The sequence below is a fragment of the Eublepharis macularius genome, chromosome 14, assembly GCF_028583425.1.
Source record: "Eublepharis macularius isolate TG4126 chromosome 14, MPM_Emac_v1.0, whole genome shotgun sequence".
Taxonomy (NCBI): domain Eukaryota; kingdom Metazoa; phylum Chordata; class Lepidosauria; order Squamata; family Eublepharidae; genus Eublepharis; species Eublepharis macularius.
Genome location: NC_072803.1, coordinates 63,247,237 through 63,269,492, shown reverse-complemented (window position 1 = coordinate 63,269,492; position 22,256 = coordinate 63,247,237). Strand labels below are relative to the sequence as shown.

Genomic DNA, 22,256 nt, shown 5'->3' with positions numbered 1-22,256 from the left:
TTTGTGCTAACCTCCCTTTTGGTTGTCACCAGCTGGAGGCTGGCAACCCATATACCTGGAGTGACAAAGCCAGAATATGACTGATATTTTGCTCTTTTTTAAGTAGTAAGACACTTCATGTATAGTCTCTACACAGTCAACATCTTTTAAAGAAAATTTGATCCCAATTATAAAGGCATTCCAAAATCCTTTTCCTCCTGAAGTCAGAGAGCTCTTCATGCCCTGAGGCAGAGAATATTTTCCTCTTAGCACCGTTGGATAAGAAAGATCCCTCACCCCATCCCGACAACCAAGATGTGTTGAGATCTGGAAAACTTTTACAGCCCGGAATATCCTCTGTGCCCCTTTAATGGATCGTTCGTTTTCACTCAGGGAGGCCTAAAAGGTCAAGGAAAGGCCTGTCAGGCAACAACCCCTGAGTGGGGAGGAGGGCTGTCCTTGAGGAGGCCTGCAAAAGGCTTGTGGGGGGAGAAAGAGCAGCACACAATGGCTCAGGGTTTTATTTAGTTTTAAAATTAACTCCCTTTCTTTCCCTGTGTGTACTCTGGCTTGGCCGTGTCTGTGGGATTCATTGACCTCTCCTCCCGTCTTTGTGCCCTGACCAGAATCTCCATGGTGAAGGCAGCCACAGATTAGACGGGCATGAACGCTTATTGTGTAGTTGGGATGGGGTGGGTGAATCAAGGGCTGCTTTCCATGTTTGGGGGCAGGTGACAGGAAGGGCTGTTGGTTCCGAGCGTTTATTTTATTCCTGGTCAACTTACAAACCGCCATTCTGTTTCATAGAGACACGCCAGATGGAAACCCAGAGCCATTAAAGTAGATCACATCAGATGTTGAAATATCATAAAGCAATGGCCATTAAGGTCCCTAGGGGGAAGCCTCGGTAGGCCTATGCAGGGGCCCTCCTGCTGGGCTGGCCACCCTGAGGTAAAACTCTCATCGCCCTGTCTTGCCCAGGCTGGTACCACAGTAGTTCTCACACCAGCCATAGCCCTAAAAGAGGGCTCCTTTGCCTTCCCAATTGTGTGATGTGTGTTATGTGCCATCAAGTCTCCTCTGACCTCTGGCGACCCTATGAATGGAAGGCCTCCAAAACATCCTATCATTAACAGACTTGCTTAGATCCTGCCGACTGGAGGACGTGACTTCTTTTATTGAGTCCAGCCATCTTGTTCTAGGTCTTCCTCTTTTCATACTGCCTTCCACTTTTCCTAAGATTATTGTCTTTTCCAGAGAATCTTGTCTTCTCATGATGTGACCAAAATACGATGACCTTAGTCTTGTCATTTTAGCTTCTAGGGAGAATTCAGGCTTGATTTGATCTAGAACCCACTTAGTTGTCTTTTTGGTCCTCCATGGTACCTGCAAAACTCTCCCCCAGCACCGCATTTCAAATGAATCCATGTTCTTCCTGTCAGCTTTCTTCACCATCTAACTTTCACATCCATACATAGCAATGGGGAATACCATAGTTTGGATAATCTTGATCTTGGTTCCCAGCGAGACATCTTTATCTTTAAGGATCTTATCTGGCTCCCTCACAGCTGCTCTTCCAAGTCTCAATCTTCTGATTTCTTCATCGCAGTCTCCCTTTTGGTTGATGATTGAGCCAAGGAATAGAAAATCTTAAATCAATTTCAATTTCCTCATTGTCAACTTTAAAATTATCTAATTCCTCAGTAGTCATTACTTTTGTCTTCTTGATGTTCAGATGGAATCCTGCTTTGGTGCTTTCTCCTTTAACCTTCATCAGTCGTTGTTTCAAGTTTCTACTATTTTCTGCTAGTAATGTGGTGGTGTTATCTGCATATCTCAAATTGTTAATGTTCCTTCCACCAATTTTCACTCCACTTTCTTCTAGATCTAATCCAGCTTTCCTTGTGATATACTCTGCATAGAGGTTGAACAGGTACAGAGATAATATGCATCCTTGTCTGACACCCTTGCCAATTGGAAACCATTCTATTTCCCCATATTCTGTCCTGACAGTAGCCTCTAGTCCAGAGTACAGATTGCGCATCAAAACAATCAGATCCAGGTTCTTTTGCTCTCTCAATTCACCCCAGCTGATATCCACTCAACTTCAGAGTAAGCAGCAGCAGCATTTAGGGTTTCCAACCTCCAGGTGAGGCCAGAGATTTCTCACAACTGATCTCTAGAATACAAAGATCAGTTCCCCTGGAGGAAAAGGCTGATTTGGAAGGCAGACTCCATGACATTATAATCCACCGAGGTCCCTCCCTTTCCTAAGTTCCGCCTTTCCCAGGCTGAATCCCCCAAATCTCCAGGAATTTCCCAACCTGGAGCTGGCAACTCTGGCAGCTTTGCATTTCAAACCAACCTGTAACAAAGACACCATTCTGGTGCAAAGGAGTTTGGCAGCTTAGGTGAGGCAAGGAAAAATAGGCCCTGCCAACCAGGTACACTTCCTGAGCACAACAGCAAGGCTTCTCCTGTTGATTTTGCTCCAAACAGACACGTCTCAACACTTGTAGAATAAAAAAGGAGGTGCCAAATTGCTTTGATGTTGTGCAGTGCAGAAGGTGGGGGGGGGGACCCCAAGCCAATTCAGCACTGATCGGCATAAATAGTCAGACGTGCCAGTTTAAAGTATATCACGTGCAAAATATCCCAGCCAAAGCCTCATGCGGATGCATTTTGTACCAATTGAAGTTTCTGTGCTGTCTTCATGGGCAGCCCCACACAGAGCATATTACAGTAGCCGAACAAGGCTGTTACCAAAACTTTCTTCCCTCGTCTTGTTTATCTAGGGAGACAGAATCCTTTCAGTAGAGGCAGGGCTTTTTTTTCAGCTGAAACACAGTGGAATGGAGTTCTGGCACCCCTTGAAAATGATCATATGGCCGGTGGCCCCGCCCCCTCATCTCCAGACAGAGAGGAGTTTAGATTGCCCTCCACACTGCTCCAGCGGTGCAGAGGGCAATCTAAACTCCCCTCTGTCTGGAGATCAAGGGGCTGGGTCACCGGCCATGTGACCATTTTAGCTGAGGGTCATTTAAACTTTAAAAAACTCCCCCCTTGTTCCAGCTGACCCAAAGTGATGTCATTGCGCGGTCCCAGGAACGTGCATGCACTTTGCGTGTGTGCATGCGGTACCAGGGGCACCACCTCCCGCCAGGAGTTTCCCCCTGTGCTGGCAACCCACTGAGTTCCACCACCTCTTTTCCCAGAAAAAAAGCCCTGAGTAGAGGCAATATGGCAGCTCCTGGAATAGCATTAGTATTTATTTGTATAGCAGTTATTTTCCTTAGAACATAAATTGGCCCTAAACTGTGATAAAAATAAAGAGTCCAGACTAACCTGGGGGAAACTCTGTCACGCAAGGAAAGCATGGCCAACTATATCCTCTGGTCAGAAGACAGAATGGATTTCAGTACAGATGAGCTGCAGCTGTGAGGTAAACTGCTTGTGACCGTCCCCAGATGGCCAGAAGAAGAAAAAATGCTACCTGAGCAGCCTTGGATGGCACCAGCCACCAGTCAGTCGGGCCACAGCTCGACTTGAGAGTACAGCACAGTCGCTAAGCGTCTGAGCTACAGCCCAAGAAGCCCTGGGTTCAGATCTCCCATATGTGAAGCACTTTGTATTGAGACATTTATCTTCACAGTATTGTGGTCTCCAGACTAGCAAAGATCTGCAACTGACACTTAAAATTGTTTTCTGCCACTTGAGTAGTCGGACAGAGTAACTGAAGGAGGCGCACCCGCATTTCCTACAAGATGGCGCCTTATTTTTGCTCCTTGTCTCCCATCAGTGTTGCCGAGTCTTAGGTTGTTCTCCTGCCTTGGCTAGAATGCAGCTTGGTTTTTTTCCCTGACAGCTGTCCCGACCAGCAGACAACTTCATTAAACCTCATTAAGATGTCATTTCACTGTCTTATTTCCCACTTCTCCACTCTAATTAAAACCATCCCTTGCTATCTTCCAGGCGGCCCTAATCATTTTCTCTGGGTACTTCCTGCAAGCTTCCTTCCCTTTACAACCTCAGCATGGAAAACTGGGCCTCTTAAACATGGTTTATACTGTGCCCCCCCCCAAGACATCAGATCCAGGCAGCCTTCTGGGAACGAGGGGAGAGAAGCAGAGAAGTCACCGGGGAGACGAACATTTCCAGCCAATTCTGAAAGCTGCTGGGGTAGAGACGACAAGCACTGTGGATTTATAAGAAAACCCATTTAGGGCTCGCGTCTCAGAATGTCTTAAAAATATTTTGACTCCACCCTTCCCCCAAGGAGCTCAGGCCAAGAATGATTAGTTCAAGGTCGCACAGAGGGTATCATGGCAAGCAAGAACTGGAATTTGGGTCTCCTTAGGTCTAGTCCAACACTAAGCACTACACCGCACTGCCTCACAAGAGAATGATATGGTTTGGGGTTTAGGGGTGCCATTGACTTCAAACCTGTCACGATAATGTTTAATCAGTGCCAACATTTGTGACCATTATTCTGAACAATGAAATGGGTCTCTGAGCCAGCTGTGCATGCCAAGGGCACACATCCCCTGGCTTCAAAAGTTGTGTCGATTTGCCTCAAATGAGCAGAGCTCATTCCTTCATTGACACCCACTGCCTACCAGACGTCCTTATTTCAAAGCACAAATGGCCAGACAGGCTGCCCCATGGAGGCCTTCACCCTCTTGAGAGCTACGTCAGCAACACTTGAAAAACCAAGCCTAAATGACCGGTTTGTATTATCTGTAGATGGTTTACTACAAGGTTGGTTTTCAGTGTCACTGATTCTATAGGACCTCAGCTCCCAAGGCCCCAATCCGACTTCTAATCAGTTTCACCCCTTGCTTGGAAATTTAGGGTTGCCAACTCCAGGTTGGGAAATTCCTGGTGATTTGGGAGATGGAGCCTGGAGAGGTCAGAGTTTGGGGAGGGGAAAGGCCACAGTGAGTTACAATGGCATAGAATCCACTCTCCAGAGCAGCCATTTACTCCGGGGGCTCTGATCTCTGCAGTCTGTAGATCAGTTGTAATTCCAGGAGATGTCCAAGCCCCCTCCCTCCACCTGGGTGTTAGCAACCATAATTAGAAAGGACTTTGTGCTGGAGCAAGAAACTTACATAGAGGTTAATAACTTCTAGCCTGAGACAGGCTCAAGTGGACTCACTTTCAGAGCAGTTCTCAGAAAAAGACCAGAGTCACACAAAACTGTGATTGGCTCTTATTGTCTATGGACGTGAGTGATCTTTCTGTATTTCTATGATAAAATGCTTTGCAACAGAGTGAGAACCAGTTCGATTTTATACAGGAAGCAAGTATGATGAAAGAATATACTTCTTTGGTGTCACACAGTCAGTTGGAGTTCCCAAGGCTGATCAACCAACTGGTGCATTTTCTGGCTAGCTGATAGTATTGACTTGTGCGGTGTAACCTGCCTTGAGTCTCTGTGAGAAAGGTGGACTGTAAGTAAAAAGTACTGTTACAATCAGGGCTTTTTTTTCTGGGAAAAGAGGTGGTGGAACTCAGTGGGTTGCCCTCGGAGAAAATGGTCACATGGCTGGTGGCCCCGCCCCCTGATCGCCAGACAGAGGGGAGTTGAGATTGCCCTCCGCGCCACTGGAGCAGAAGGCAATCTCAACTCCCCTCTGTCTGGAGATCAGGGGCGGGGCCACTAGCCATGTGACCATTTTCAAGAGGTTCCGGAACTCCGTTCCCCCGCGTTCCAGCTGAAAAAAAGCCCTGGTTACAATGCACTGGAAACTAGGTGATCTCAGACAATGGCGGAGCTGGAAACTTCCGCCCTTGGGAAGTTGGAACAGGCGGAAACAAATTTTGTCTCCTTCCCTGAGTTAGAGAGCCCCCTCCCCTGCCGCCCTGAATTTCTAGAAAATGGAGAGGGCTCAAGTTTCACTTTTACTGACGAGGTGTGAGAGGTCATTGCCCCCTGTCTTTCCTACGGACTCCTGAGTCCCCAAGAATTCCTGGACCCCAGGTTAGGAAAGAAGGCTCAAAAGAGTTCACCACTGCCATCTGCTGGACGGAAGGAGGAAGTGACTCAAATCTAGTCACAGTGACCTCTCCGATGCAGCGGGAAATCATCCTTTTCAAATATTACCTTCCAGGTTCCACCGAAGAGGGGCAGAACCCAGCCTGGATTGAAATCCACGCATAAAGGGAGGGCAGGGGAAAAACACGATGATGGTTTCAAATGTACAGCCAACAGCAAACATAAGAGGCCAAGGGGCTCTTTGCAGCTGAACTTGCGGATCACGGACCTGATAAGTAAATCAACCAACCTACCAAACAGCCAAGGAGTTGCAGTTGCACCCCATGGGACACACACATTATATGGCAGCCACAAAGACCCCTTCACCCGTTCTCAGTTGCTGAAGCAGGGATGCTTCTGAAATGCTTCTCATGTGGATTTCTTCATGGCCTCTGGAGTTCCAAATCCGCTGGCTTTGTTTCCAAAATGGAAGCAATGCCCCATTGTTCCATTTTTAAATATCTGATTTCTGCACAGAGTGCTGTGTGCATCAGTGCCCTGCATTCATTGGCATTTCCCTCCTACATTATCAATGTGTGTGTACATTTGCTTTTTGCCGTGTTTTATTAATCTTTAGATGACTCTCTATTATTATGTATTAGGAGTATGTGTGTGCGTGTTTTACCAATATGCAACAGTGCTTCTCTGTGCACTGGAAAACCACTACAGACAAAGAATTTTAATTCAGTCCCATATGTGATTTCTTCGAGATCTTTTGTCGATGCATTATATGTGCATTAGTATAATAGAAGGGAGATGGAAGGGAAATGATCAGAAGCTGATAACATGCAATTAGATTCTGAAATTGATTTTAGAAATTCTCATTGAACTGGAATTCAGGAGTAATGGAACACAGCACAGAGAGATGTCCCAGAAGGGGAACTATACTCATCTCTACATACAAAGTAGCACCAGTAAGAGAAATTCCTGGGATTCTCAGGTATAATTACCACCCCCACCCTCAGTCACTGCCACCCCTTCTCCTAGGTGAGTCACCCCTCCCCAAGAACAAGCTGAGAGGGAGAGGGGGCTGTCAGGCCTTAGTCACAGAGGCTGCATTGGTCCTTTGCCCTGCAGTTTGTGACCCTGTCACATTGCTGAGATCTGTTGTTTCCATGCCTTAATGCAATTAGAAATCAGAGAGGCTGACAGGGAGAGCCAACTTGCAACTGGAGAGCTGGACAGAGACGGGGCTAGCAGCTACTGAGGGAGGGAGGATTGCTGAGTCAATACACAGGGCCTGCTGTGGGGGGCAGGGAGAGATGTTTGCCGAGGGGATCCCCTCTTCTGCTTACCCATAGGGGGTGCACGATGCAGCAAGCTAGACATGTCACATCTGTATAACCCCACATGCAAGTGGGAGAAACAGAGAGTGCAACCACATTTCTGATGACTACCAGCCATTGCTGCTGGCCAAATGCCTGTGACCACTTCTGCTTTGCAGGGTCAGAGCCCCGTGGAGCAGCCTCAGCAGAAACTACAGACTAAGCTCCAAAACACCTCCCTGCAAGGGGTGGGTAAGGATTGGCTCAATGACTGTGCTAAACTGGAAGAGTCCACTTGCTGCATGTTGCTGCTGCTGCAGAACTCTACCCACCATAGCCCTCGTGTCTCTTTTGATTCTTTACAAGCAGCCTGCTAGCGGGGGCAGAGGCCAGAATGGGCCCCATTCACATTGCTGCACTGATCACATGCTGTGCCTACAACATGACCAACAGCTGCAATCCCTTGTGTGCATCAAGCTGCTCTGGGGCAGAGTTGCCAACTTCCTTGTTCTAGCTTGACACCTGCATTACTACAAGCTGCTTGACAGTTATCTGAGCAACGAGGCTATACATAATTACGGGCATGCAGCAACCAGGACTGTTCTACCTATGGTTCTGCAGTCTGTCAGCGCAGCTTTCAAAGGCACAAGAGAGGCACTCAACCAAGACAGTTGGCAACCCCTTCACTGGACTTGCTGTCAGAACCTGCATTCAGTAAATGTGTGAATGGTTTCACAGCCTAACTCTCGGCTGCTTTTATTTTTTAATAACTTTTTATTTTAACTTTTACATTTTTAACATAGAGAACAATTCCAACATTTAACAATCAACCTTAAGAAAGGTGAATAAAAATGAACAAGAGAACAACAACAGTCTTGTGAAGGGAGGTATGTGCCTTACAAAGATGAATAGAATACAAAGTTGAAGTGTCTCTTTGGCAAAGCGGTGTCTGTAGAGGCATCGTTTGAAATGTAGTTGGAAAATGGGAACCACTTTTCCATGGAACTTGATTGGAAGGCTGGATTATCATTTGTTACTAGTTGCTCTGATATTTTATCCCTGGCTATCGAATCCCAGACCCCAATACTCCCTTTGTACTGCAAAGGGATGCCTCAGGGACACTGCTGGCGCCAGGGTTTCTGGTGCCTGCGGCAACCACCACGCGCGCACACTGCACGCATGTGCACTACAGACTATGTGATAATGTCATCGCACAATGACGTCATCACGCAGCGCAAGCCGGGGGCATTCGTGGGTGGAGGCTGCTCTGCGCTCCGCACGCTGCCCCGGCAGCAGCTCGTGGCTGCTGCGCCTGGGTAGGGGCGTGTGGTGGTGGTGGCAGCGGCGGCGGCACGGGGCTGGCTGGCTGCAGCAGCTGCAGGCCAGCCATGCCAGCTCTACGGCCCAGGCCTCTGCCCCCGACACCCCCTCTGGCACCTCTCCGGTGCCTTCACACCCTGAGGCCACTGCCTACCTGGCCTCAATAGGTGCACCGGCCCTGCTTGGAGACCAGCGTGGGGGCTGGGCTCTTGCAGGAGTTGCAGGACAAGGAGCATCTCGTCCCTCAGCCACAAACTCTTGATACGGGACCAGTGGAACGCCACGACAGAGCAAGAGGCTCTGGCTGTGTGATGGGTAGTGGAGAAGCTCTGCCACCATCTGTGGGGCATCCATTCCATCCTCGTGATGGATCACACTCCCTTACAGTGGCTCGAGGGGAGGCAGGAGACCAACCCACGACTCACCCACCGGTATCTGGCCTTGCAGCCATACTCCTTCAAGACAACACACCAGGTGGGAAGTGGAAGACAACACACCAGGTGGGAGAAGAAGTCAAACACTGACTTCTTCTCCCAGCAGGAGAAAGAGACTGAGGCTGCCATGGAGCTGAACATGGCAGTGGCCGTCCTGGAAGGGGGGCATGTGACCAGTACCAGTCACAGGAAGACTTTGTCCAGAAGCAAAGAAGGCTGGAGACATCCTGAGCAGACACCAGGGGGCCACAGACCGGGGCTCGTTTTGAGGGGTGCTGGGAAGCGGGCAGCACGTCCGAGTGGCCCGTGCAGCTGGTGTTCCCGGGGACTCCTACTCTGCGTCAGGGCTGGCTGGCGCTCACGGGGGCAGCTGTGTCTGGGGAGGACAGGTGCTGGGGTGGGAGAAGCAGCGAGGGCATGGGTAGGGCTTGGGGATGGGGTCTGTGGTTAGGGCGGGCCTTAAAAGCTATGTGAAGGGGCAGTCGGGTGTGGCTGAGAACAGACGTGGATGAGTGACCCACTGAGCCTGGAATGAATTCGCCTGCAGCTAATGAAGAGTTTGTTGGACAGACTTGCTACCTGGCCTCTGGGCTGGAGGGCAAGAAAGTGGATGGGCAACCCCTTTCCAGCCTCCGAGGAACCCCGACCTTATTGGTGCTGCAGACGCCTGCACCAGTGGCTGCAACACCCAAGAGGAGGACCTCCCAGAGCCAAGCTACAAGGGACACAGGTTGGGCACTCGCCAGCTTCCCTCAAGTTTTGATGGGAAATGTAGGCGTCCTGGTCTTGCAGCTTGGCTCTCCATTTAATTGAAGTTTACAGAGCGGCAGTTTATGGGAGGGAGAACATGCAGTCGGGAGGGGAGTGCAGGCATCGGGCTCTCGCTGGGTGCCCCTCTTCCCCTCCGCTGGGTGTGTGTGGGGGGGTCCTGTAAACTTCAATTAAATAGAGAGCCAAGCTGCAAGACCAGGACGCCTACATTTCCCATCAGAACTTGAGGTAAGCTGACAAGGGTCCAAGCTGTGTCAGGCGTCACTTGTAGCTTGGCTCCCAGAGGCATGTGTGTTATAAGTGTGCATGATCTGGGGGCAGACATGCAGCCCGTGCCCTCTCATCTGATCTATAGGGGTCCTAGCGAGACTTTATATAGAGCGCCTAGGAGAGCTGGGATGGGCTGCAGGCTTACTCGGAATCCAAAGCTGGAGTGCAGATGTTGGGGGAGGTAGGTGTAGGGTGTGTGTGGGGGTTCTTTTTCACTTTGATTGGGTTCAGTGGGAGTGCTTACACTTGGGTAAGCCTTTTTTGCCTGTGTGATGTTATGCTGCCCTGACCTGGATAGCTCAGGCTAGCCCGATCTTGTCAGATTTCAGAAGCTAAGCAGGGTCGGCCCCGGTTAGTACTTGGATGGGAGAATCTTTGACCATAACATAAAATCTTTCCATTTTGGATGAGAGACCACCTAGGATGTTCAGGGTAGGTATGCAGAGGCAGCAATGACAAACCACCTGCTGGCGCGGAGGGCCATCTCAACTCCCCTCTGTCTGGAGATCAGGGGGCGGGGCCACCAGCCATGTGACCATTTTCTCCGAGGGCGACCCACTGAGTTCCACCACCTCTTTTCCCAGAAAAAAACCCCTGCCTGAAGCACTGGCTTGTCTATCACAGAGGCTGCTCAACTTTGCTTGTTCCAGGGCCGTTTTCACTTCCCAGTCCGCTCCTGCAGCTGATGCAGTATGGGGTGGACCCACACTTCAGGAGGTAACCTCTGGCTCATACAGATGAAGAATGGTGCTTGGACAGCTCTTTAAATATTGTGCCTGCCTGCGCCACTAGATGGCCCACTGGAAGCTTGGCTGGGCCATTTCTGGACCATCCATGAGCTCTGCTGATTTTCCTGCCTTCTGCTCTGCTTCGGGCGGGTGTTTTTCCTTTCCATTTCATTACACCCCTTTGCACAGTAAAACTCCTCATCAGCCTCCCATTACTATTATTATTCCTGATTTACGGGCGCTTGCTGAGCAGGAGATCGCAGTGGCAAAACCCGGCCTCCTCCCCTCCCCTCCTCCACAACAGCTTGAAATCAAGCCTCTAATTTGCATTTACATGATCTTGCTGCGCGGCTTACGAGATGGAGAGATTTATTTGCTACTTAGCTTGATGTTTGATTACACTCAGCGAAGGCGGCAAGCTACAAAGCATGGGGGGATGCGGGACGTGTGCCACTGAGCGCTCCTGTGGGAACTGTAACTCCACACATCAGGCTGAGGTAGGCAAGGCAGGAAGGGGTGCTGGATTGGAAGGAGGCTATTGTTTGATCAGGTGTGCGTGCTTAAAGAGGGAATGCTCTTGGGTGTGAGTCTTGGACTGTCACACATTGCATTGCATTGCACTGCATGCCAATATATATGTTGGAAGAACCAGTACAACGTTGGCCTGATTTCATATCCTGGGACACATCCTGGAAACTCTTTTCTGTCTCACACCCATCTGATTGCCAGGATTCGTCCCTCATAACCAGGGGTTGGGGCTTTAGTGAGTGACCTGAGGGAGGGAGCTCTCTGGCCTCAGCAAAGGGAATAACAGTGGGGTGGGGTACCTTACCCGGAATGCTCTCCATGGACCACCACCTTCAACAGCCACTGGTGGCCAGGAGCAAGGACAGTCAAATAGCCTCTGCAGGGCCTACTTGGCTCAGACTTGGGATGTGGCAATGATGGTGGTAGTCAGTAAGCTCACACCCATCACCAGTTACTATTAGAGCTGCCAGAGCCCCTTCCCCTCCTGGTGGAAGGTGGGGACCAAGCACTCACCTCTTTGCTGCTTCTGGTGCATGTGCCACCGGATCTGCATGATGATGTCACTTCCAGGAAGTGATGTCATTACACAGGTCTGAGAGCATGCATCAGGGCCAATTTGGGTCCCAAATGAGTCCATTTGGGACCCAAACCAGCCCACTGTGAAGCACGGAAGAGCTCTCGAGGCGTACCCAGGAGGTCTGAGCCAAGGCACCTCCATTCCAGGACTAGGAGCACCTTGGTACAAACAAACTGCCACAAATTACAAACTAAGGTAGTTGCCACCAGTCCTTTTATCTACCCCAACAGCCCAGGAGTAAAAGGACAAATCTCTCAGCTCTCAGGAAACTAACAAAAAAAGCCTACCCTGCAAGGAGATTTTTCACTAAATGCTTATCTGGTAGGTAGTCTCTGGTCAAGACACTGTTTGGGCTTTAGAGGCTAAGAAGACAAAGGCCACACCAAAAGAAAAGAAATATAAAAGATATGGGGGGGGGAAGCAAACAGACCGTGAAGAAAAACAACCAATGGCCAATAGCTCTAACTAAACAATTTCATTTACCAATAATCCAAGCAACTGGTCATCAATCAGACAAAAATTCAAGCTGCATCAGGCTCTCCTTCTCAAAAGAAATCTGTGTCCAGACAGTCTTCTGCCAAAAAAGGTTGCAGCACCACACCCCTGCCTCTTACAACCAGCAAACTAACTTTACAGATAAGAGTCTTAATTGGCTCAGGCTTGTATAGCTAAGCAGACTTCTCAAAAATGCATCTGACGAAGAGAGCTGTGGTTCTCAAAAGCTTATGCTACAATAAAGTTGGTTAGTCTTAAAGGTGCTACTGGACTCTTTTTGATTTTGCTACTACAGACTAACACGGCTAACTCCTCTGGCTCAAAAATGATGTAACTATTGCTAACAGGGAACATGCGAGCACATGGAAGAGACAAAACCTGACTACAGTTAAGAGCCCCCTCCCTCTCACAGGTGCAAAAAGTACGCACTATTCTCAAGAAAGTTAGTTAGTGCTAAGCCCTAAAAGAAACACACACACACCCTGAAGCAATCTTTTACTTGCAAGATAGCTACATACTAATAAACTCTGGAAACGAAATCTTCTCATCCCAAACCAAGAATGACCAAAGCTGCAAAAAAGAAAAGCCATTTTCTTCATAGCCTGTCCCCCCACCTCCCCCCCCGCAGGGGAATGGTAGTGGGGTGGGTGGGGTCAGGGGATCCTCCGCCCCCACTGGGGGACCTGGGATCCCAAGTAACCAGTTTTTTTTCTAGGAAAAGAGATGGTGGAACTCAGGACCGCACAATGATGTCACTTTGTGTCAGCTGGAACAAGGGAGGAGTTTTTAAAAGTTTACATCACCCTTGGCGAAAATAGTCACTTGGCCGGTGGCCCCGCCCCCTGATCTCCAGACAGAAGGGAGTTTAGAATGCCTTCTGATCTCTCTGTCTGGAGATCAGGGGGCGGGGCCACTAGCCATGTGACCATTTTCAAGAGGTGCTGGAACTCCGTTCCACTTTGTTCCAGCTGAAAAAAAGCCCTCTCCACACCCACTACCCTTCTGCATACCCCACGCTATTCAATCACGCCTGCCTTTGACATTCACCGGCTATTATCATTCGACTTCTGCAATCACTCCACTTTCTAAGATATAAAGGACAAATGGACTCACATTCTAGCTGTATCTGGAGAAGTGAGCTGTGGCTCACGAAAGCACATGCCCTACCACAAATTTTGTTAGTCTTATAGGTGCTCCTGGACTCTTGCTCTTTTCTACGCATCTTCGTATAAAGTATATGTCCAGTCGGTTGTTTTCACACAGACTGGATAATGCATATTCAATGCAGTATAACACTTGTTTACAACTGGATTTTCCTGTTCCACTCTGGAAAAGCCGGTTCCAAATGATCACTAGAGTGCGTTGTCCAACAGTGTATGAAAGCAGCCAAGACTTGGGCACCACAGAGCCCCTGCTGGGAGCCTTGGGCCACTAGGGACTGCTGCCACTGAGATGGTGTCCAGAGACAGGAACTGCAGGCAACTGCAGGCAACAAGTGCACAGTATTACATCTGGGCCACAAAAAAGGGAAGCACAAATACAAGATGGGGGATACAGTTCTGGGCAGTAGTATATGCGAAAGGGATCTTGGGGTAAGAGTGGACTGTAAACTAAATATGAGCAGTCAGTGTGATGCAGTAGTTCAAAAGAGGTCCTTGGGAATGTTTAGTTTGGAGAAGAGGAGATTGAGGGGGGACATGATTGATCTCTTTAAGTATTTGAAAGGCTGTAATTTGGAGGAGGGCAAAGAGCTGTTCCAGTTGGCAGCAGAAGGTAGGACCCGAAACAATGGACTTAAAACTACATGTACAAAGGTACTGGCTGGATATTAGGAAGAACTTTTTCACCGTCAGAGTAGTTCAAAGGTGGAATCAGTTGCCTAGGGAGGTGGTGAGCTCCCCTGCACTGGCAGTTTTCAAGAGGAGGCTGGATGAATACTTGTCAGAGATGCTTTAGGCTGATCCTGCACTGGGCAGGGGGTTGGACTAGATGGTCTGTACGGCCCCTTCCAGCTCTTTGATTCTGTGATTCTATGGAGGCAGGGTGAGGCCCCAGGAGCCTGGGAGTCAAGACCTTTAGGGAAAGCGGTTGCTCCCCGCTTCCTCTTACCCAACTCCCACAGTCATGAGTGATGGGTCATTGCAAGGAGCTCCTGCATGCCTGCTTCCTTACCTTTCCCCGCTTTGCTTGACTTTCTCCCCTCTCTCCCTCTTACTTTACTGTTACCTCAGCTTTGGACGTTTTGCCTGGTCAGCAGACCTCACTACAGCCTGCCTCTGCTGTCCCAGTTGGGAATTACATACTCCACTCTGGTTGGTGCCTGATCCTGCTAACACTTGCATGTCAAGAATCTGCAGCTAGGCTAAAAGGCAGGGCTTTTTTTCAGCTGGAACGTGGTGGAACGGAGTTCCGGAACCTCTTGAAAATGGTCACATGGCTGGTGGCCCCGCCCCCTGATCTCAGACAGAGGGGAGTTTAGATTGCCCTCTGCGCCGCTCAGTGGCACGGAGGGCAATCTAAATTACCCTCTGTCTGGAGGTCAGGGGGCGGGGCCACCAGCCATGTGACCATTTTCTCCGAGGGCAACCCCCTGAGTTCCACCACCCCTTTTCCCAGAATAAAAGCCCTGCTAACAGGTGCATCCGCCACTAAATAATGAATGTTTAAACTAAGCTCTTCATACACATATCTTGACATCTTCTTGTCAGTCAAAGCCTTTTTAAAACAAGAAAGTCATCTCAGCTGCTGGGCATCACCACATCCTGTGGCAACGAATTCCGCAAGTTAATTTATATCTTTTGAGTGTTGATGGCCGAGGTCAAATACTAATCGTGTCTGAAGACCTTGTGGGGGGAGAGGGAGGTGCCTAAGCTCACTCATTCAAAATGTGAATCCTGGAAGCGTTCAACAGAGGTCAGGCTTTTAACGGGCATATTAAGAGAGGTTGGGCCCTAAGGAGACAGCCTGGGCACCTGCCCAAAAGAATGGTATGTTGGAAGACCAGCCAAACCCGTCATAGAAGATTTCTTTGCATCCATAGGCCAAAGCTGATCAGGTGATGTTCCCAGACCCAAATTACAGCTCCTGGGTCAAGCCTGCTTATTGGTTTGAACATAAAAGCAGCTCTGCTGAATCAGACCAATTGGCTCCCTGGCCCCTGCAGGCTTACACGCCCTGGCATGGAGGCCAAAGTGCCCCCCCGCCCCCGTTGTCAAATCAGGAACGGGCAATCAGAGGCTCCCTGCCTCTGAGCATGGAAAGTCCTTTTAATTTTCATGGTTAACAGACACGGATAGAATTTGCTTCCTCCATAAACCTGTCTAATCCCTTTCAAAGCTCCCTGATGAGTGGCCATCATTGCATCCTGTGGCAGTGAGTTCCACAAAGTACAAAGTAATTCTTTTTTTGTCAATTCTGAATTTACTGCCCCATTAGCTTCACTGTGTACACTCCAAGCTCTAGTAGAGGAGGAAGGAAAATTCTGTGTTCGCGAAACCATTCCATATCTTATAAACCTCTATTATGCCCCTCCAACCACAGTCTTTCCTGGTAAGTTAGGCGTTTGAACCCCTTTGATCATTCTTGTCGCCCTTTTCTGCACTTTTCTCTGCTTGTACCTAATTGCACCTGAGCCATGTCTGACATCACATTACCAAGAATCAGGGCTTTTTTCCAGCCAGAACACGGTGGAACAGAGTTCCAGCACCTCTTGAAAATGGTCACATGGCCAGTGGCCCCGCCCCTTGATCTCCAGACAGAGGGGAGTTTAGATTGCCCTCCGCGGGCAATCTAAACTCCCCTCTGTCTGGAGACCAGGGGGTGGGGCCACTGGCCATGTGACCATTTTCGCCAAGGGTGATTTAAACTTTAAAAAACTCCTCCCTTGTTCTAGCTGACCCAAAGTGATGTCATTGTGCGGTCCTGAGTTCCACCACCTCTTTTCCCAGAAAAAAAAGCCCTGCCAAGAATTATTAAAAGAACAAAAGCAGAGAAGAAAAACATTGGATGGCAGATTTTTGAGATCCAGATGGCTTACAGATCTACACGGCAACAATCATTACCCAGATTTGACTGTACCAGGGGAAAACTGTTTGAATTTAGCTTTGGGAGCTATCAAATTACCCAAAGACCTGCTATTGTAACCAAGTGAATTTCCTCAAAGCACTTCCTCAAGAGTAGTCTTACTGGTATCAGCAGCTCAGTTACAGAGGGATGTGACTTAAGGATTGCAGATGTAATTGCGAAGGGCTTAGGACAGAGAACACCCTATTACAGGTAAAACACATCCGGCTGTTCTTAAAGTGGGCAGACTTCTTGGCGGGAGGGGGCCGGATGAATTTTTCTTCTCCTCTGCAGAAAACGAGGCCTGCTGATCCAGCCTCTTGAAGGTGAAGTGAACGCTTTGACTGGTCTAGGCCAGGCTGTAATTACTAAAAAAAAAGGGGGGAGGAGGGGAAAAAAAGAACAGCGGGTTTTTCTAATGAATGACAAGCTACTGAGTGGAAATCTAATTTGGTCTAATTAAGCAGCCTTTGTGAGGATTTGTCTTCAGATGAGAAGAAGGAGCCAAAGAGATCTAAATGCAAATGAACCCTTAGCATTTGGATTTTAAAGGGCCAGTGAGATGGAAAACACTTAGGCAAGGGGGGGGGGACTGGCAAGTCTTCTGTGTGTCACTTCAAAAATGGATGTTCTTAACCAGAGATAACTTTTCATAAAAAGGCTGGGCATAGACCAGCATCCTTGACTAGAAACGGATATGTGTTGTTTGGTCATCCCTATGTCTGAACCAAGAGAATCGTCTCTGATTTCAGTGCAAGGGTTGCATTGTGAGACAAACACAGTCAAACAAGCAAAGGGCTTGGTGCTTTTGGTCTGCATTCCTTGTGCAGGGATCTGTGGCTCAGCCGAAGAGCATCTGTTTGGAGTGCTAAACATCCCCTATTCAATCCCTAGCATCTCCAGTTAAGAGTCAGGTAGCAGGTGAAGTGAAAGACCCCAACCTGTGACCCTGGAAAGCTGCTGCCAGTCTGAGAAGACAATACTGATCTTGATGGTCTGACTCAGGAAGGCAGATTCATGTGTACATCGTCGTGTCTTGTGTGCCGTTCCATATGGGAACTGCACATGTGTAGGCTGGTCTGCGCATGCACAGTTCCCATGTGTGCCTGCACAGAAGAACCCTCGATGAACAACAGTTACAGGTAAGTGCAATCCTGTCTCCTTTGTTGTGTCTTCTATGCAGGCATGCATAGGAACTGTGCATGCACAGGCTGGTTTGCGCATGCACAGTTCCCATGTGTGCCTGCGCAGAAGAACCCTCGATGAACAACAGTTACAGGTAAGTGCAATCCTGTCTCCTTTGTTGTGTCTTCTATGCAGGCATGCATAGGAACTGTGCATGCACAGGCTGGTTTGCGCATGCACAGTTCCCATGTGTGCCTGCGCAGAAGAACCCTTGATGAACAACAGTTACAGGTAAGTGCAATCCTGTTTCCTTTGTTGTGTCTTCTATGCAGGCATGCATAGGAACTGTGCATGCACAGGCTGGTTTGCGCATGCACAGTTCCCATGTGTGCCTGCACAGAAGAACCCTCGATGAACAACAGTTACAGGTAAGTGCAATCCTGTCTCCAATCCGCCCTGAGCTTGCTGAATCCACCCTGAGTCTGTTGATGCGGGGAGGGCTGAATATAAATCGAATAAAATAAAAATAAATTGTTGTGTCTTCTATGCAGGCATGCATAGGAACTGCATATGCGCAGGCCAGCCTGCACATAAACAGTTCCCATACGTGCCTGCACAGAAGAACCCTCAATGAACAGCAGTTACAGGTAAGTGCAACGCTGCTTTACTCTGTGTGTAGAAAACAGTGAGCTACTGAGGAATGCTCACCGGTCTGAAACTGCTGTGCGTGGGGGGAGGTGAGTAATGCCCTCTTACTACATGACACTCTTTATTATAGGACCCTTCATTGGGCAGAGCACTAGCCTTACATTAGGGTTGCCAACCTCCAGGCGGGTCCTCTCGTTCTCCTGGAATCACAAATGGTCTCCAGACTACAGAGATGTGTTTGCCTGAAGCAGATGGCAATTTTAGATTGTGGACTATGGCATAACATCCCTGTCGATCTTCCTCCCCTCTCTAAACCGTACCTTCTCCAGGAACTTCTCCCCAGTCTCCAGGAATTTCTAAGGCTGGAGCCGGCAACCCTACTTTGCAGGGGTTCCCTCTCCTGTCTCTCTAGTTCAAGGTGTTGGGAAAGCCTCATAATCTAGAGAATGGCCTAATGCTGTCAACAGGCCTGGAGAATAACGTCCTCTCTCTTTAAAAGAGGCTTAATGTGTGAAAATTGCAGCTGCAGCACCTCGGGGCATGGAGTTAAATACCATCACCTGGTAAATAACAGGCCATTGAACTACAGTTAAAGGGACAGGGCATTTTCCCTCCAGGTCAGTTGGCAACCTTAGAGCTGTCACCTATCAAAGTATTGAGCTAGATAGACATGTGGTCTCAATATAGTGATGCTTCCAATGTCCATGCCACTCTTCATCCAAGGCACACCAAATGCCTGTTTATGGCAGCTTAGGAGCTGGTGGCAACAACAAGCTGCCTTTAACCAGAGAGCAAGCCTGCATAGGAACTGGGCTTCCTCTTCTGACAAGCTGCAGTCAATTGCTTGTTTAAGAGGCTTCCGTGATCACCTGGCGGGAGTGCCTTCTTCTGGCAGTGCAGGAGTTAAATCCCCACAGACGCTCCCTGGGGCTCTGGGCTTGGAGCCTTCTCTGGTCTGGTGTCCTGCTAGTTGCTGCTAGATTAGCTGATCAAGCCAGAAGCCCAGACACCTGGCAGGCAGCTTGGGGGATGAATGAAGCGGGAGGCAGGTAGCTCAGCTACATCTAAGGGCAGTGGAGGCACATGGTCCTTTGGCAATACTTAGGCCATTAAATAACTGAGTGGCTGACCTCTCTGCTCGATGGTCCAGTTGTAGAAAAACTTATGTGCACATATAAAGCGTCTTGGGAATGCATGGCAGCGTGCTTATTCTGTTTGCAAAATGGAAGGATTACATGTTTGCTCTTTAAGGCCAAAAAATTAAGTCAGGACCTAAAGACCTATGCAACTAGTTCTGGGGGGTGGGCAGGGCTTTTTTTCAGCTGGAACGCGGTGGAACGGAGTTCCGGCACCTCTTGAAAATGGTCACATGGCTGGTGGCCCCGCCCCCTGATCTCCAGACAGAGGGGAGTTGAGATTGCCCTCTGCACCGCTCGGCGGTGCGGAGGGCAATCTCAACTCCCCTCTGTCTGGAGATCAGGGGGCGGGGCCACCAGCCATGTGACCATTTTCTCCGAGGGCAACACACTGAGTTCCGCCACCTCTTTCCCCAGAAAAAAAGCCCTGGGTGTGGGGGGGCTCAAACAGCAGCTCCTCTCCACTCCACATAGCAAATTGCTTTCGAAATTCCTGGGTGGACTCCTGGGCCCGTAGCCCTCTCAATCCTGGCTGTAGTATTTTGCTAACATAATAAGACTGCCAAAGAGGGGACTGCCTTTACTAGACTGTACCCCAGAATTCCCATAAGAAATCAAATGTAATCCTATTTAAGAAGCTTTAAATAATTTTGAGCTTTCATATTGACTTATTAAAATGCAGCTTAAAATGAGCCTCACTAGCAATCCCTTTACAAGAACAAGGGATATATATATCTATAAAAACCTGTGGGAAATATTATTAGGAAGATCAGATGGAAAACAAAGAGAGGTATCAGATTCAAAATTTGCTATTTTAAAGGGTGCATCTCCCTAGAGGTCATGGTGGGGTTAAAAGAGCCCCCTCCCCAAGGCCGTTACACGAAGGCTTGGCTCCGCTTCTGAAATGCAGTCTTGTCCTTCATTCCCACTGACTGGCAGTCACAGGGGCTGGTTCTGTGCACCCTTGAACACACACAGCTGCATTATACTGAGTCCAGCCCCTGAAGGTCCATCTTGTCCATTCTGACAGGCAGTAGCTCTCCAGGGTCTCAGTTTGAGGCATTTCAGATCATCTGCTGCCTGGTCTCTTTTATACTGGAAGTGCTACCTGGGTCTGAAGCATACCAAGCAGACTTTCTCCCGCTGAGCAACAATTAGGGCTGCTGAGTTGGGAAATTCCTGGAAATTTGGGGGTGGACCCTGTGGAAGGTGGGGTTTGGGGTGGGGAGAGACCTCGGCGGGGTATAATGCCATGGAATCCACCCTCCAAAGCAGCCAGTTTCTTCAGGGGAACTGATCTCTGTCATCTGGAGATACCGTAATTCCAAAAGGACTTCACCACCACCTAGGGTTGCTTAGTCCCCTTACTCTCCAGGTGGGAGGCTGGAGACCTGGCACTCACCTTTCAGATGGCTTTGCACTCATGCGTGCTCCTAGAGCTATGTGATGACATCACTTCTGGGAAGTGACGTCATCATGCAGGCCATGTGCCACTCCTGGGAGTGTGTCTGCATTCCACAGCAAGCTGATTTCAGCCTCTTTCGGGCTGAATGAGGCTCGTTTGGGGCTGAAATTGGGCTACTGCAGCACATGAGAGCATGCCATGCTGCCCGGGAGCACCCCAGGAGGCATTCCCCTGCCTTCTCCCCTGCCAGTGGGAGTGGAGGTTGGAGGGTGTGAGCAGGGGAATCCTTTCTCCACCCTGCCGTACTACCTTCTGTACCTGGAGTGGAGTCTGAGACTTAAGTGTGTAATGATAATCCCAGGCAACTCTTTGAGGTAAGTGACAGCCTCATCCTCCAGGGTTCCTGGTTCATGCCCCAGAGTCGGATCCTTTGAGTCGCACCAGGAAAGCAACAGCCGTGGTAGATGGTTGCCTAGCAACCACACCTGTGGTTTGGCCAGTGCTCCGGTGCTAGGCCTTGAGCTGGCAGTGGAGCCAGGCACGCGTTCTGAGTGTTGAAATGTCCGCCTCACCAGCCAATTTGTCTGCCAACTAATTATTCTTTGATTGGTGCAGGAAGTCCTGCCATTGAGATGCTAGGCTTATTATTTTTTTCTTAATTGACTCCCTGAAACTAACCACACGGTGCAAATTTTCTACCACTTAAAATTTAGCCCAAGGTTTAATACTGACGTCCTCACAGCCATTTGCTCAGCTGTTTCATCTGCCAGCCCCTCTTGCTGGCATAACAGAGGTCTTGCTGTGTCAGAATCATGGATATTTTTTTAAGCCTGAAAAGAGTCGCCAATTTTATGACAGCTGGGACCAAAGTCCAGCCCTTAGGCATGAGTAAAAAGTTATCACTTGCATTATTTCCCAGAGAAGCAGTTTGACATATTAGAATGTCACAGCAACTATGGAAGATGTAATGAGGAGGATGCGTGCTGGCGCTTGCCAAGGTTGGGCCAGGAAATTTCAGCATGCCAAAGGTGCAGGCGGGGGACTGTGAATGTTGGGGAACAAGATTCTGCATTTCCAGTAAATGTGGGTTTCACTTGGCAGATCTGGGTAAAGGAACTGTTGGCATCCTTGGGGGATTTAGGGTTTTCCTGACTTTGATGGATAGTACATATGCCTACCTAATGGAGGGGGGGCCGGTCATGGATTAACGGACCTGCGCCGCTTTGCCTATCAGGAAGACCTAGGTTCAGTCCCCACCCTCTCAGCCTGAAGGGCTCCAGAGAGCAGGGCTGGGAGAGGTAACCGTGCCAGACTAAGAGAGCCACCATGAAAGAGAATTCCCCCCTTCTAAGCACTCTGACTTCAATGGACTTAGAAGGCCTTCACTGCTCAAGAAGGCACTGGAAAGGGCCTAGCAATGTGACACAGTACGAGGTCACTTTGGGTACTTGAGGGCCAAACCTTGTAGGGTGCTGC

The 22,256-nt window shown here is 49.1% G+C and overlaps 1 protein-coding gene across 1 annotated transcript in view; it reads right to left on the bottom strand.

Annotated features, from left to right (window-relative positions):
- CFAP77 (cilia and flagella associated protein 77) overlaps positions 1–22,256 on the bottom strand; it is a 158,520-nt gene that overhangs the window by 72,601 nt on the left and 63,663 nt on the right. The window lies entirely within an intron of this gene.